General features: G+C 37.0%; 1 non-coding gene across 1 annotated transcript; it reads left to right on the top strand.

Annotated features, from left to right (window-relative positions):
* Positions 1-856: 856 nt before the first annotated feature.
* LOC124822858 (U6 spliceosomal RNA) lies at positions 857-959 on the top strand. The gene has a single exon (XR_007027603.1). It is a non-coding gene; the product is annotated as a U6 spliceosomal RNA (small nuclear RNA).
* Positions 960-17,270: the final 16,311 nt, after the last annotated feature.

Genomic DNA, 17,270 nt, shown 5'->3' with positions numbered 1-17,270 from the left:
TTTTTAAGAACTAAAGTTTATTTTTATGATATGATTGTTTTTATAAATTTTTTTCTAATATTTTGACTTCAATTTTTTTCTTTTTGAAGATGAAGAACTATATGATTAGAGGAGTTCTATCAAAGAGTCAAACGAAATAAACTATCTTTTTGTTTTCTTTTAAGCATTTAATTATTTGGAATGCACGCAAGTTATTAAGTTATGTATGTGACTCAAATATACTATTAAGATAAATCTTTGTTGTTTTATGATCTTAATATTAAGTTGATATTTTTAATTGGGTATTTGTCGGTTGTTTAGGTGATATGTGTTGTATAAAACTTTAAGGAGAGAAAAATGTTTTTTTTTTTTTTATCTTGGATAAAGGAAGTTAATGTTAATTTTTATTCTTTCACTTGTTGATAGAATTTAGGATTGTTATTGGTGTGAATTGTTTGATGGAAATTGTTACATTGATGAAATATGTGAAAGTCTTATTATTTGTCTCGTTGTGAAATTGAATTGTGAATTTGACATTTGATTTGAACAATTGATTCATAAGGATGTTTCTAAATATTCTGAGTTGATACTTGAATTGGAATGGAAAAGAAGTTAAAAAGACCTATTGAGCTAATTGTACAAGAAAAAATACCATAAAAATTAAATTAAGATAATTAAAAATACAAAAATCAATTTGCGATTTTACAAATGGACACAATGAAATGATTTAATCTAAACAAATATCTTTTATATTTCCTGTGGATCATGTTACTCTGCATAGTCTAGTTTCCTTCCACTTATTTCCACTTATAGTCCCATACCGTATAGTTTCAATAAAAGTTTAGTGTTTATATAGTTACAGACTGCATGCTAGCTTGTCCCTTCGGGGACATCTGATAAAATTGGAACGATACAGAGAAGATTAGCATGGCCCCTGCGCAAGGATGACACGCACAAATCGAGAAATGGTCCAAATTTTTATACATGAAGAGTATTTTTAGTTTGAAGTTTCTTATAGTTGGTAATGCATGATAATCATAAGTTCTCTCACAAGAGTATTTTGTTTGTAGTATTCAGAGATACTTTTTTTACACACATGGCCCCCAACAACCAACAAAACCATGTTTGGCACTTGATGCAAAATATTTCTTGGCCAAACCTTCTAACATCTTTCCTTTGAACTTTTCATAATAAAATAAAAAAACCTGATAAAAAGGGCACCTGACTTGCCACCACAAACATCATGTTCAGATTGCAAGCAATAAGAAATTAGCAGCGGGAACTGTTCACAATGACAACAGCTAATATAGTACCACATCGAAAGAGTTTTGGAAACAAAGTAAGTTTATAAAGTAAACCTCACCTTTGATCTTACTTATTATGGTCTCCAGCTTGTGTGACAGACTCCCTCTAAACATTAGTTTAATTAATTGCAAGATAGTTATTCCTTAATTTATTTTTATCAAGTTCTTTTTTAAATTTACATAATATATTTTAATTGGTTGCAGGAAAACAATGTTTTATCATATAGAATTTTACCAGAAAAGAAAAATACAATGTCCTATACAATTACTCTTATGTGAAAGTGACTCTTATGTGAGACAGTAGAAAATACTTTAAATGAAAAATAGCTTCTATAATTAACACTCAATTATTTTATTAATTAAAAAAAATTTAAGTATGAACAAAAATAAGTAAATTTAATTGAGTTTTGTTTTATAAAGATTATTATTTTTTTAAAAATAAAATTTTTTTCCTTCTTTTATATCTCTTTTAATTTTCTGATTAATTTGTTCGTCTGTTTAAATATTGAAACATGTATTGTATGATTGAACGACCACTATGATAAGAAAAGGAGATGCCTGACAAGGATAGCCGGTCTGCGATAAATAAACAAACCAATCCCGCGAGATTAAGGTAAGTTAAGATTAATTGTAATGGACTAGGATTGGTCCGATATTAAGACATCACTAATCTTGGGCCCATGCCAAAAACTATAAATACGGGTTAAAGGGAAGAGGTAAGTGATCGCATTTACTGTGCATTTATTACTGTTACATTGAATTGTCGAACAGTTCATCTACTAACTTTGGCATCGGAGAACTTTTAACAAGTACACCTTCGGACGGAAGAGTGAGACAAAAGACCAGGGAGCGAGACCAGACAGTGGAAGAGAGCAAATTGTAAAGGTGTTTGGTGACTCGACCTCGCAACCGAAACATTTTGGCGCCTACCGTGGGGCCGAGTGACTTAAACCCAATGGTGGGCATGAGAAACATGAGCTCGGAGGACCCGACAGAGATGATTATTAGGATGTTACAACAAAAGATGGAGGAGATGCAACAACTCCATGAAGCAGAGCTGGTAGTCGTCCGAGCGGAGTGTTCGACACAGATTGCCAAAGAGAAAGTTGCGGAGGACCGTGGAAAGGCCGCCCATGAAGACGAGACGAAGCATAACAGTGGACAAGATAAGACTTGGAAGCCGACCGAGCCGGAAGCCGGTGGGAGTAAGGCCAAATCTGTCCAAGTCGAGAGCGCCGCTATGAGTAAGGCGATTATGGACGTCCACATATCCGAACAATTCGTTCCTCCACAATTTAAGCTATACGATGGGACAACCGATCCAGAAGCCCACATCAAGACCTTTACCAACACGATGGCGTTCCGCACCAGCATCAATGCCATATGGTGTCGAGCGTTTTCCTTGTCACTAGAGGGGGAGGCGTTGTAATGGTTCAACTCGCTGCATCCCAATTCCATTGAGAACTTTGAGGGACTACGACGTATGTTTAATTGCCAGTTCGTGGGTAGTAGTACTTAAGACTTAACCATCTTCGAGCTGGTGAACCTTAGGCAAGGAAAAGAGGAAACTCTGAAAGCGTTCATGGACCGCTACCAGAAGACCGTGCGACGAGTAAAAGGACTGAACCCTAAGCTAGACCTCCAATACGTCCTGCCTGCCCTCAAGCCAAGACCCTTCAATGATAGCGTCTACCGTCGAGCTCCTAAGACCATGGAAGAACTACGAGAGCGGGCGGTTGATGAGATAAGGGTAGAGGAAATGAAGCAGTCCTATAAGAAGGAGAGCAAGGAGGTAAAGGGGGACAAGGCGGACGGGAAGAAGTCTGAAAACCAGTCCGGAAAATATGGGGGGTTCAAGTAGAGAGAACAACTTAGGGGGTCGCGTTTTCAGCAGTATATCCCGTGGAACGCCCCTCGACCTAGGATATTGCAGGAAGCCCTGAGCACTGAGCTAATTCGAGAGCCGAAGAGGCGTCCCACGCCACCAAGGGTGGACGACAACAAACACTATTTATACCATAATAACATGGGCCACACCACCAAAGAATATGTGACTCTAAAAGACAAGATCGAGGAGTTGATCCGAGCGGGTCAACTTAAGAAATACGTAAGTCGAGCGATCGGTCGAACATGTCGGGCAGTCACAACGTAGTCCGCGGCGAAAGAGCATGGAGAGGAGGGAATATAGGGATCGCCCTCGGTATGGGGGGAACGATCGCTCCCGAACAGAGAAGAGGCGAAGCACGAGCCGCAACATGAGTAACGACTGATCGTTGCGCTATCATATCCACACCATCTCTGGCGGGTTTGCTGGGGAGGGAGGGTCTTCATCATCCGCGAGGAAGCGACACGTGCGAGCTCTCTGATCGGTGCACGGCGTGGACAAGCCTAGGAGAACTATGCCACCTATTACCTTCACTGGCGACGACTTTCATGCTCCCAATCCAAAGCAGGATGACCCATGGTTATCACGGCTGAGATAACTAGGTATAGCGTGAGTAAGGTATTGATCGACCAAGGCAGTTCGGTCAACATCCTCTATTGGAAGACGTTCCAGATGATAGACTTATCTGAAGAGCTCGTGGTCCCTTATAATTAGCATATAGTAGGATTTGTCGGGGAGAGGGTGGATACCAAGGGCTACGTAGACCTTCGCACCTGTCTCGGTACCAGTCGAGACAATGAGGAAAAGAGAGTGAGATACATGTTGGTTGAGGCCAACACGTCTTATAATTTATTATTGGGCCGACCTTGCCTAAACGCATTCGGCACTATCGTATCAACCCCTCACCTAACCATGAAATACCATAAGAGAAGGAGGGATTATGCACCGCCCGCGTAGATCAGAAGACGACGCAAGAATGTTATGCAGCCGGACTAAAGCTTTACCCTCACTCCACGAGAATAAAAGTGAACTGCTTTGAGGTAGCCATGGCGGAACTTGACCCCCGGACAAACACTGAAGATCGGATGGAACCATTGGGGGAGCTACAATCAGTCAGGATAGGCAAGGATGATGCGCACATCACAACCATGGTCAGGGGCCTATCTGATGAGATCGAGCGGGAGTTACGGTCCGTCCTCTAGCGCAATCGTGATCTCTTCGCCTGGACGACGACCGACATGCCTAGGATTCATCCCTCGGTCATGTCTTATAACTTGGCACTCTTCAAGTAGGCAAAGTATGTCGCCCAGAAGAAGAAAAGATTGATCATTAAGAAGCGAGAGGCGGTGGAGGAGGAGGTAAAGAAGCTGAAGGAAGCCGGATTCGTCAGAGAAGTAACCTACATCACTTGGCTCGCCAATGTGGTTATGGTGAAAAAAGCCAGCGAAAAGTGGCGTATGTGTACTGATTACACCGACTTGAATACGGCTTGTCCCAAGGACGCCCATCAACTACCCAGTATCGACGCCCTGGTTGATGGAGCTTCAGGCCATAAAATGTTAAGTTTCTTGGATGCGTACTCCGGATAAAACCAGATTGTTATGTATGCCCCAGATCAGGAGAAAACTGCCTTCATCACGGACATGGCCAACTTTTGTTACGAGGTCATGCCCTTCGGCTTGAAGAATGCTGGAGCTACGTACAAGCGCTTGATGGATAGGATTTTTTCAGAGCAGATCGGTCAGTGCATGGATGTTTACGTAGACGACATGGTGGTCTGATCGGTCGATGGGAAGCGACACCTGAAAGACTTGGAGGAGGTCTTCAGACAAGTCAGGCGGTACGGAATGAGATTGAACCCCGTTAAATGCACATTCGGAGTGGCAGCAGGGAAGTTCCTCAGTTTCATGCTCACCGCCCGGGGAATAGAAGCCAACCCCGACAAATGCGTGGCAATCTTGGAGATGCAAAGTCCCACTACCTTGAAGGAAGTCCAAAGGCTGGTCGGACGCCTGATTGCGTTGTCCCGGTACATTCTAAACTGGCTGAACGTATCCTTCCGGTTCTAAAGAAAATGAAGAAAGAATCTATTGACAAATGGGATGCCGAATGCGAGAAGGCATTCTCAGATGTGAAGACGATACTGATGAATCCACCGGTCATGAATAAGCCAATGCCGGGAGAGGATCTACAAGTCTTCTTGGGAGTCTCAGAAACGACCGTCAGTTCATTAACAAGAAGCTGGGCGAGTTTTACAAAGGATTGTGGATAAAACACGTGACAAACTCCGTAGAACATCCTCAGACAAACGGCCAGGTGGAAGCCGTGAACAGAACGATCGTTGTAGAATTGAAGAAACGATTGGGGGAGAGAAAGGGAGCTTGGGTTGACGAGCTTCCAGAAGTCCTATGGGCTTACATGTGCATTCCGCACGGAACAACCGAGGAAACACCCTTTAACTTGACGTATGGAACTAATGCTATGTTGTCGGTCGAGTTGGGAGAACCCTTTTTATGACGACAGGTGGAAGATATCCGGATGAATGACAAAGAACTTAGGGTGGAGCTGGACACCCTAAAGGAACGACGTGTGTAACACCTCGATTTTCAAGATGTCACGGTGTAAAAAATTTTCACAAAATATTTTCATAAAATAATCCTTTAATACAACCAAACTTTATTTGATTAACATGCGGAAGAAAAACATAATTATAAACGTTGTCTATTCAAAACAACAATATCAAATAATCTCTTTTACAATAAAATACCCAGTCTGAAAACTTTTAAATAGAATAAATTATCATCCCCAAAATAAAGATCCCAACTCTCACGTCAGCTACTTCGATCCAATCATATCTGGAACATCATCTACTCCCGTACAAGTACGATCATTGTAGGTGGAAACCACAACCACAACATGCAAGGGTGAGCTAACAGAATCAGATCATATAAACATTCTTGACTATTAAATATCAACTTAGAATAAGATTTTCGAACAATACATATCATCATACACCTTCACACATCTTCACATGACATCACATCAAATCATTTATAAATTCAGAGTCACCAGTATATAACCATACAATCATTTCGTCAAAGTAATCAATTCATACCCAAACTCTCTCGGTCATTCACTTACTCGTTCCTCAATTTGTTTGAAACCATTCACTACATATTGAATCACCACCGGATCACTCACATACAACATAAGGTCAAGTGTCACCTCCCACCACTTTATTAAAGAGCTTCACCGGGACGATACACTTTACCATGCCATTACACCACGACAATTCCCACCACTCTCTAGAAGGCTTCACCGGCAAGTACACTATTTCCCACCACTCTCTAGAAGGCTTCACCGGCAAGTACACTATTTCCCACCACTCTCTTAGAGCTTTACTAGATAAGTATACACTTTCCACCATCCTCTTGAAGCTTCACCTGACAAGTATACACTCCCACCACTCTACCCTCAGAGAGCTTCTCCGAATAAGTACTAGTGCTCCTCCCATCACTCTTCCAAGAGCTTTGACACCACAACTTAAACTCAATTCACAATAAATAAAAATATCATACTCACACAACCAAACGACAAACTCGTATATACTATACATTCACAATACCATAATAAAATAATAATCAAAATAATTACAAGTCAAAACTGGGAAATATATACTACATACACACTATTATATGACAACAAATAAAAACTCAAACCCATTGAGTACTCAAGTACCCTCACCTAGGTACACCAATCACTCACCAACCTTTCTCTCGTTCCCTAACCCTCATCGTCCAACTTCTCTCTCTTTTTATCAATTAATACTGCAGGTCGCACTCAACATAAATGCACCAAAACCACAACAAAGCACCTTCATATTTTGCACGTAAACCATCCAGTACATATATTCAATCAGTTCAATTGAGTTTACATAATAAAGTTTTATAACAGCTTCTTTTTAACCCAAAAGTTTTACTGCACTTAAAGAAATAAGCCTATGTGTCCACTTCCAAAAATCTAACCATAAAAGTAATCAAATAAAATAAAAGAAACACCCCTACACTCTAACCATGTTCCAGCGACATTTTCTAATAAATTAATTCTTTTACTTTAACATGTATCCACCATGATTCCCACACCAAATAATAAACCAACGTGACCCCTGACAATAGGTATTGAGACCATTGCCAATTCAATTCCAATACTATAAACACCAAACTAAACAAACACTTAGATTCCAAAGCCATACATCTCCCAACTGTCAATGATAATCGATTATCATAAGTGATAATTGATCATTTGTGTCTATTATATATATATATATATATATATATATATATATCCCCTGTTCAATCATTGATGCACGTTTATAAATTAAAGGTTTAATGTCTCATGTCCTTATTTTTTTTCAGAATTTGCAATAGGTTCCTTTATTTTTTGGCGTCTCAATTGAGTCCTTATTTTTGTTAATTTGATGCAAATAAATCCTTTCTGTCAATTTCATCAAACGACGTTAATGAGTGTGTGACGTGGCCTTACACGTGTCAATACTGTCCTCAGGCCACGTCACACATTCATTAACGCCGTTTGATGAAATTGACGGAAAGGATTTATTTGCATCAAATTAACAAAAATAAGGACCCAATTGAGACGCCAAAAAATAAAGGGACCTATTTTAAATTCTGAACAAAAATAGAGACCTATTGAGACATTAAACCTAAATTAAACGATAATAATTTTCTATTCCAAAATTATTTAAACATAGTTTTTATTTTCTTTTCTATTTATACACGTAAGGTATTTAATCATGCATGTCTAGTACTTACACTACATCATTTTCCTTAACCAAAAAAATTTACCGCTGCACCATGAATATATCCAACATCGGTTTCCAAAATTTATTCATAAATTTAAATCTTATAATATCCTTATACTGTATTAAAATAATAACATTTCCCTAGTACAATTCTTCTGCACTAAAAGAAGTCAAAATTTCCTAAACGAATAAATAAGTCACACACTGGTAATACTACTCTTATAATTAAATTAGGCACCATAAAACGATAATATCACATACCAAAAACACATATGATCACGCTCAACTTTATTAACAACACAAAAAAAAAAACAAATGTATCTAACACAACACTCATGCCCACATAATCAACAGAAAACTTAGCTCCAAAAACCTTTTATCAGCGTATCATCACTTTCACTGAAAAAAATAAAAACAAAGGCTTAACACCCATTAAAACATATACTCCTTCCCATCATTCACAAAATCACACCAAACAAAAACAAAACAAAGTCCGTTCCCCTTACCTGGATTTAAGATATCTCTCACCAACTTGCATCATGCAGCTTCTAACGTTTTCTCAGAGATGTTTGAATGTTTCTCCTTCACTTGCCACTCACCGTGTATGCGGAGAGAGCAAAGACTCTCACTCTCCAACACTCACTTCATTTTTAGGTGAAAGCTAGGTGATAACGATTGAAAATACCGTTATTTATGATGCAATTTTGATATTAAATTAACCCTTTTTGACTTAGAAGCTTGCTTGAACTCATATTTTTAGTATAGTTTTGTCAATAAGTGAGTAGAGGGTATAATTAGTGATTTTATCACCAAATTCCCTTAATTTTGTAGGTTATTGGTATGATTTGGAAGAAGAGCAAAAGTATCAAGGAGTTGGAATGCAGAAAAAGAGAAAAAGATGCAGTGTAGAAAAGTCAGGCTGAGGGCCCCCTCACGGGCCCTGAGTGCCAGTCAGTCAAGGCTAAGCATCCCTTTAGGGTCCTGAGCGCCAGTCAAGGTTGAGCGCCCCTTAGGGGCCCTAAGCGCCAGTTTCATGTATCGCACACTGCCTGGGCGCCCTTCTAGGGGCGCTGAGCGCTAGTTCTCTTGTAGTTTCGCGTGCTTGCCCCCAGTTAGGGCGCTGAGCGCCAGCGTTATTGGGCTTGGACTTTATTTTTGCTCTATTTAAGAACTTGCACGCCCTAGGGTTGGTATCTCTTGATGGCTTGAGCACAGAAACACACGTTTTGCCCCTTTGAAGGCAGATTTGGGGATGCGTGAGTTCTCCTCTTCAGTTTCTAGGGTTTTTCTATCTCTTTCATTCCATTATACACCTAGTTTCTTCATGACGATGGAGAAATAAACCTTATTTGTTGTTGGGGAAGATGTAACCTCTAAACTCTCATGTATTTGAATTTGTTCTAATTTATTATATGCTTCTTTCATTAATTGTTACGGATTTTCTCCTTTGCTCTATGCATATTATATTTGGCTTTCTTTGTTATTGGGAAATACCTAGAAACCAGGATCTGAAGAATTTGTCCCAAAAGCAATATTGCCCAGGGATGGGGATAGGAGGTTTGATTGTCTTAAGCTTCTATTCGTAATGCAGAATTTGTTAGCATAAAGCTAAAGAGCGGAAATTTTGATGTCTCAAAATCAAGTCTCAAGTGCTCTTATTACAGGAAGATCTTCATGAAGACTTGTTTTTATATTAATGCTTTTATAATTTAGTAGATTTATGTATAGGATGTGGTTTATATTTGATTCTATGTATTATTTGCCTTAGGTTGCATTAAAATTTATTTTTAATCAGAAAACCTCATTTTATACTCAAGATAATTGATTATTTATTTATAATAATTGATTATCAGTAATCAATTATGACTTGCCATAATTGATTATAATGAGCAATTATGAGAATTTTTAAGCAAGTTTTTTTTACCGTTGTACATTCATTAAATGCATAATTAATTACCATAATTGGATAATTGATTATCACACGTTAATTAGTTGACAACTGATTTTTGGAGGTATCCTTGAGTGAGATCTCTATAAATTAAATTGGGACTCTCATTCTAAAATACGAAATACAAAATACGAAATAAGTGTATTTTGGAAAATCTTATCTACAGTGTGCGGTGATAAGTGTTCTAGGGTTTGTTGAACCCTTGTGTTGTGGCTTTGAGAACTTGGTGTGTTGGCATAGAGCGAGAACTTTCACAGAGAGTGTGATTGAGTGTTGTTGCTGTTCGGAGGAGGTGTTCATCCTTTGTGGTCTAATAATTATTAGGGATGCAAGTGGTCTAATAATTAAGGATAGACTTTCTTCGCCGAGGAATCGGGTTTTAAGTAATTTAGAGAGTGATGTTAACAATTTAATGAAGAAGATGAATTTTTATATGCATGAAAGTAAGGATGGTGAAATTTAAACCCCAACAACATTATCATCTCATATTATCAACATCTTCCATTCACTCTTGCGTTTTAGCCTCAATTGATCAATTTGCATTTGAAAACCAACTAAATATCTTTTCAATCTTAATTAGTTAAGTAATTACACAATTGTCTAGTGTCGTGAGTCTTTTGGGATACGATACTTGGTCTTACCATTTTATATTACTTGATACGATTCGACACACTTGTCGATGTGTTAACACTAGGGTTAGGGTAGTCTTTCTATTTCACACGACCACTCGATATATCCTCCCTCTTGTTTGACCTAAAAATAGTTTTAATATACTCCTCTACCCTCTCCAATTTTCCCCGAAAACTCCTCCCACAAATAGATATCTTAATCCTAAATATCTAACATATTCCTTCTAAAACCGCCCACAAAATTAGAGCCATGCAAAAATAAAATAAGCACAACAATAATTTTATTCTCAATGGAAATGTGGAAGGGAAATAAAATTAAAGCTACCACTTCTCTCTCCTGACAGCATGGACCTACCAGTGCAACCCAAAAAAATTAAAAGCCTTTAAAAAGCAGCAAAGAGAGGCTAGAAAGATTCAAACAACAATGAGAGAGATTAACAATGCACACAGAAAGAATTGGAAATCATTACCACGTTAAAATAATAATAAAATTAATTATATTTAAACGTTATTTATGGAAAAAGATCAAGAAAGGACCACCCCTAATCGTGATCACCAGAACCAACATCCTTCCAAAGAACAAATCAGATACATACTCCAAAAGAAAATTCCAAGTTCAGAAACCCTAACATTCCCAATCTGAACCCTCATCCCCCACTTCGCAAAACCCAGACCTGTAGGTAAGAACATAATCCATAACCACTCGCAAAACAGAGAAGAACCAAGAATTCCCCAAATCAATTTTGAAACAAAAATCAGTATTCCAATTTACAAAAACCAGATAACACAACAAAAACCCCAAATCGAAACCCTCAATCGCGAGTCCTATTGCCCTTAAACCGCCTGAGAACGGTGGGCTTCTCGCATCGCGACTTCGCGGACGCGCCACTGCTGCAATCCTCACCGCGTCGCGAGAAAGGAGTTCCCTCTCGTTTCTACGAAACTCTAACATACCCACTACGGTCAATTGGACCATCGCAAGCTTCAGTTTTCCTTTGGCGGCACAGGCGTAAGGAAGCCTTTCCCCCTTGCATTCAGAAACCTTAATTTTTTGGGTGGGGAAGGGGCTGTCACGTGGCAGTCCCTCATTGGCTGCGTCATATGTTTCAGTCAAGGCAAGTCAGTAGTTAAGTGACATGACATTCACTTATTGCACAACTAAATAGTGTGCTGTTAACAATTTAAACGCTGTCTGCAAAAAGGACTAAATTGAACATAAATTACATTCCTTAGGACAACATTGAACAGAAAAAAAACGAGGACCATTTCAAACAAATCTGACGAAAATAGGTACCATCAGTGCTATTAAGCCTTAAATATTTAATATTAGAAATTATAAAAATAAAAATACAACATATTTTTATTTTACCCGGGTCTTACAACGTGACCAGGCGGCGCTCCAAGCGGAGGCTTGCAAGCGGATGGTGGAAAGAAAATACAACACCAAAGTACGGCCTAGAAGCTTTCAAGATTGAGACCTGGTGTGGAGGAAAACTGGCGAGGCGCGCCGAACGGCCTCCCATGGAAAGCTTGCTGCTAAGTGGAAGGGGCCTTTTAAAAAAGCAAAAGCCCTCGACAATAGAGCCTACTGCCTCACGTATCTGGACGGATGCCAAATTCCAAACAATTGCAACACCACCCATCTAAAATTTTATTTTAGTTAAACCCTTACACGTTGTAGAAAAAATGTATAGAAAAAAATGAAGATGATTAAAAGGTAAAATTGACGGTACCTTGCCTCCCTATTTATAGAAAAAATTTTCAAAATCGTCGCCTCATCACAACTTTTGAGATCAACCACAACCAACGGGTCAAATCGCATGATGCTCCCAATACCCGAGAGAGAGACCACATAGGCTAGCGACACGTGTTTTCCCGCCCAAACACCATATTTGAAAAAGGAAGATCGCTAGGGACGACCGGTTATCACCACTTAAGCCCAACGTCACCTACAATGACTAGGGCTTGGGGGGCCTGATGTATTGTATGACCAGACGACCGCTACGATAAGAAAGGGAGCGCCCGACAAGGACAGCCAGTCTGTTACAAATAAACAAACCAATCTCGCAAGATTAAGGTAAGTCAAGATTAAGGGTAATGGACCAGGATTGGGCCGATATTAAGACATCACTAATCTTGGGCCCATGCCAAAAACTATAAATATGGGTCAAAGGGGAGAGGTAGGTGATCGCATTTACTGTACATTTATTACTGTTACATTGAATTGTTGAACAGTCCATCTATTGACTTTGGCGTCAGAGAACTTTTAATAGGTACACCTCCGGATGGAAGAGCGAGACAAGAGACCAAGGAGCGAGCCCACACAGTGGAAGAGAGAAAATTGTGAAGGTGTTTGGTGACTCGACCTCGCAACCGAAACAAAACATATTATAAATTTCGTAAGAATTTTAGTTAAATTGCAAGGTTGTGTTTGGAAAAGCATTTTTGCAATAACATCTAATCTAGAAAAATGAGGACGAGAAAAAATAGAAAGAAAATAGGTTTAAACTCTCAGATAGTCTTCATATTTGTTGGAGAATCTCAAGTGGGTCCTCGTTTTTTCAACTGTCTCAATTGGGTCCATATATTTGCAAAATGTCTCAATTGGGCCCAAATATTTGACAAATTAAGCCAATTAAGTCATGTCCGTTAAGTTTTCACAAACGGCGTTAAAATGTGATGACAGTGAATATGCTGAGGTTGATATTTTATTACGTGAAAATAATTAAATTATGACATGGAATTGAGTAAATTAAAAAAAAATAGAAAGATTATGGAAGTAGCATTAGAAAAACCCTAAAAGCTTCATTTCTCCTCACCCATAGAGCATCTCATCCACCGTTAACTTCATTAGCCATCATCAGTCATGATCAACCTCTCTTTGCTAACTAGCACCGTAAAAACCCCAAAATGGCGATCCCTAAATCGTTCTTGTTCTGTTCATCTTCACTCCTCTCTTTATCACCTTAAAAGCCCCAAAATGCAGAAACTTTACATCTTCACTTTCAATATGCAGTACAAAAATGGGTGAAAGAAAACTGATTGGGATCAGTGAGAAATTGGAATCAGAGATCGATGGAAGAGAGAAAGAAAGCGCCACACATCCTGCAAGTGTTGGAAGCTCTCAAACAAGTCAGCGCCACATCCAATGACACCACACCTCCGATTCTCCAACGGTGAAGGTGTCAATGCCGCAAGCCGCCGTCAATGCCTTCACTATACCGCACCGTCGAGACTGCTACCGTGAGCGACCTTGTCGCCGCTGCCGCAGAGCGAAACGCGCCACCAACCAGAGCCTCTTCTTGGTGTCACAAGAAACATTATTCAAACCTCCATTGCGAGTTCTCCCCTCATCCAGAAACGCAAGAAGCAACGAACAATTGCACCTCCGCTGCGACGCAGAAGCGATCCAGTGTCCCCATCATCTCGTGCAAATCATGTTTTCTCCTTGGCGGTTCTTAATCTGCAAAACCAGAAAATTAACACACTTCATCCCAAAATCAGAAACAGAAACCCTAGAATCGCGCAACCCCAATTCGCGCCTTCACCTTCCCTAAATCGTGAACTCCAACGCCTTCCACTTGCATCAGAAAATAGAAACCACGAAGAACCCTAAACACAAAACCCCATTCGTAAAAATCTCAAATTGTAGAAACCCAGAACAATGCGCTTTCTCCTTGCACATCTTCGAACCATCTTCATTCGTCGTCATCACAAAGCTCGCTTAGACAGTCGCCGTGAAGGGGAAGGAGCGAAGCTTATTCTCATAATAAATTTTGCCACATCAAAAACTCTTAATTTTTAAAAAAATTCCACGTAATAAAACACTTTTACATAAGCGTGGACCATGTTATCACATTTTAACGCAGTTTGTGAAAACTTAACAGATAGGGCTTAATTGGCTTAATTTTTCAAATATTTGGATCCAATTGAGACATTTTGCAAATATATGGGCCCAATTGAGAGAGTTGAAAAAACGAGGATCCACTTGAGATTCCTTAACAATTATGAGGACAGTCCGAGAGTTTAAACCAAAGAAAATATAACATGAGTTTTGGTAAGTTATAAATAATATATATATATATATATATATATATATATATATATATATATATATATATGGAGTTTGCTAACTTGCGTACGCTCTTTTAGTAGACAAAATATCCTCATATATTATGGATTCTAAGTTTTAAGGTTAAGGGTATTTGAATAATTTTCATTCTCAAAACTAAAAAAAAAGAAAAGAAACCCCCTTACTCACATCCTTCATTCCTTTTAACTCTTTCTCTTTCATCTTTCTCACTCAAACTTTTTCTCTGTCATCCCAACTGAAAAAATCAGAAACACTCGCCTAACCTTAATCCACCTTCATCACTTATCCAATTTGTTTCTCTCTCATCTCTACACATAGTAACCCGCGATACCACAATTTGTTGTTCGTTCATTTTTTTTCCACTTTAATAACAAAATAATTGATGATGTTGATGTTGATTTTTGATTCCAAGGTTGTGTTATATATTTTCCCTTCTGATTGTTATTCAATTTTGTTTTTAAATTTTAGAATTAGTAGTTTATCTTCAGAGAGATTTGATATTTTGACTATTAAGTTGTCTGGAAATATTTTCTAGAAGAGAAAAACCCTTATGTGAAAAGGGATTCTAGAAGGGGTAAGTTATTGTCCAGACAATGAATTTCTAAAGTCAGCTCTTAAAAATAATTCTAAAACATATTTTATGCTGAAAACAATAACTCAAAATATACTTCTCATCTTTCTGCATATAAACAACGTTAAAACATAGCAAAAAAATGAAGCTCCTATTCATCGTACTAAATGATTTAACAAGAACAAATTATTGAAGGGAGTTATGAACAGAGAAAATTGTTGTTGTTGACTTTGTCCCCTTATTCAGAATAGGAACCGGTGCTCGTTTCCTTTGGAATATTTCTTATTGATAAGGATATTTTCATTTCATTTTTGTAAAAAGAATAAAAATATAATAAATTACACATCTTCTAGATTTGAACATTGCAGAATATTGAGTAGTTTTCAAGAAGAACTGCATTGATATACAAACTAATTAAAAATTGATTAGAAATTAGTAAACTAGTCATAATGAATATGTTAGCTCTCAGTTGGATCAGAAATATGCTTTCTAAAGTAAATCACATTATGTAAGTTTATTTTAAACAATTCACATCTTCAAATTGTTTGGTCAATATAAACATAATGTGATTTATCATTTGTCGCATAAGTGAAATTAAGAAAAACAAAATGCACTAAATTTCAAATTGGAATTTAAACTTAATAAATTTGTTACCATCACGTTCATAGTTTAACTTCTACTTCTTTCATTCTATGATTTTATCAAAACTGGTAGTAAGAAACTAAATGCTTTGCAACTATTATGGATTGATGCTAACGTCTTTTCGCGGGGGTTCCTATTTTTTTGTTTTGTTTTAGTTTTGAAATTATTGTAGACATCAACAACATCAATTATTTTGTTATTAAAGTGAAAAAACAAATGAACGAACAAAGCAAGAACAACAAATTACGGTGTCGTAGGTTATTATTTGTGAGTGAGAGGGAGGATGAAGATGAGAGAAAAACAAATTGAATAAGTTAGGAAGGTAGATTAGAGTTATATGAGTGTTTCTGATTTTTTCAATTTGGGCTACTGTAGGGTGACAGAGAAGGTCGGAGTAAGAGAGATGAAAGAGAAAAAGTTGAGAGGAATGAGGAATGACAAAGAGGTGGGATTTCTTGCTTTTCTTTTTAGTTTTGAGAATGAAAATTATTCAAATATCCTTAATCTTAAAACTTAGAATCCATAATATATGAGAGTATTTTTGTCTATTAAAACCCAATACACAATACTAAAATGTGCCAACTAAAAAATAGAGCGTACCCAAGTTAACAAACCTATATATATATATATATATATGTATATGTATATGTATATATATATGTATATGTATATGTATATATATATGTATATGTATGTATATATATGTATATATACATCTATGTATATATACATGTATATATACATACATATACATGTACATATACATATATATACATACATATACATATATATATACATATACATATACATATACATATATATATATATATATACATATACATATATATATATATATATACATATATATATATATGGGGTTTCCTAATTTACGTAAGGTCTTTTTTTAGTTGGTGCATTTTAACAAAGTGTACCAAGTTTTAATGGACAAAAAAATTCTCATTCAAATAAAAACATACTTTAAAGCCAGGGTATTTTAATAATTTTAATATTTAATTTAAAAAAAAAATAAAAGTTAGTTATTTATAATTCATGACTTAATAACTACTTTCTATTTTTTTTATTTAAAAAAAACTAATAACTATTAATACACATGACAACAATCATGCATAATAAATAATTACGTAGCAACAATGATGGATGATAGGGTTTAGTATTTAGGGTCTAGAGTTTATGGTTTAAGATTTAGGGTTTATGGTTTAGGATTTAGAGTTTAAAGTTTAAGTTTTTTTTTAAATAAAAAAATAAAAGATAGTTATTAAATCATGATAATAAATAACTAACTTTTATTTTTCTATTTTAAATTAGATATTAAAATTATTAAAATATCCTTAATTTAAAATATATTTTTTCTTTGAATGAGAATTTTTTTTTATCCAAAA

Source organism: Vigna umbellata, chromosome 7 (genome assembly GCF_029865625.1).
Source record: "Vigna umbellata cultivar VRB3 chromosome 7, Vumbellata_1.0, whole genome shotgun sequence".
NCBI lineage: Eukaryota > Viridiplantae > Streptophyta > Magnoliopsida > Fabales > Fabaceae > Vigna > Vigna umbellata.
Note: the sequence above shows the minus strand (reverse complement) of the source record. Positions and strands in the feature narration are given on the sequence as shown.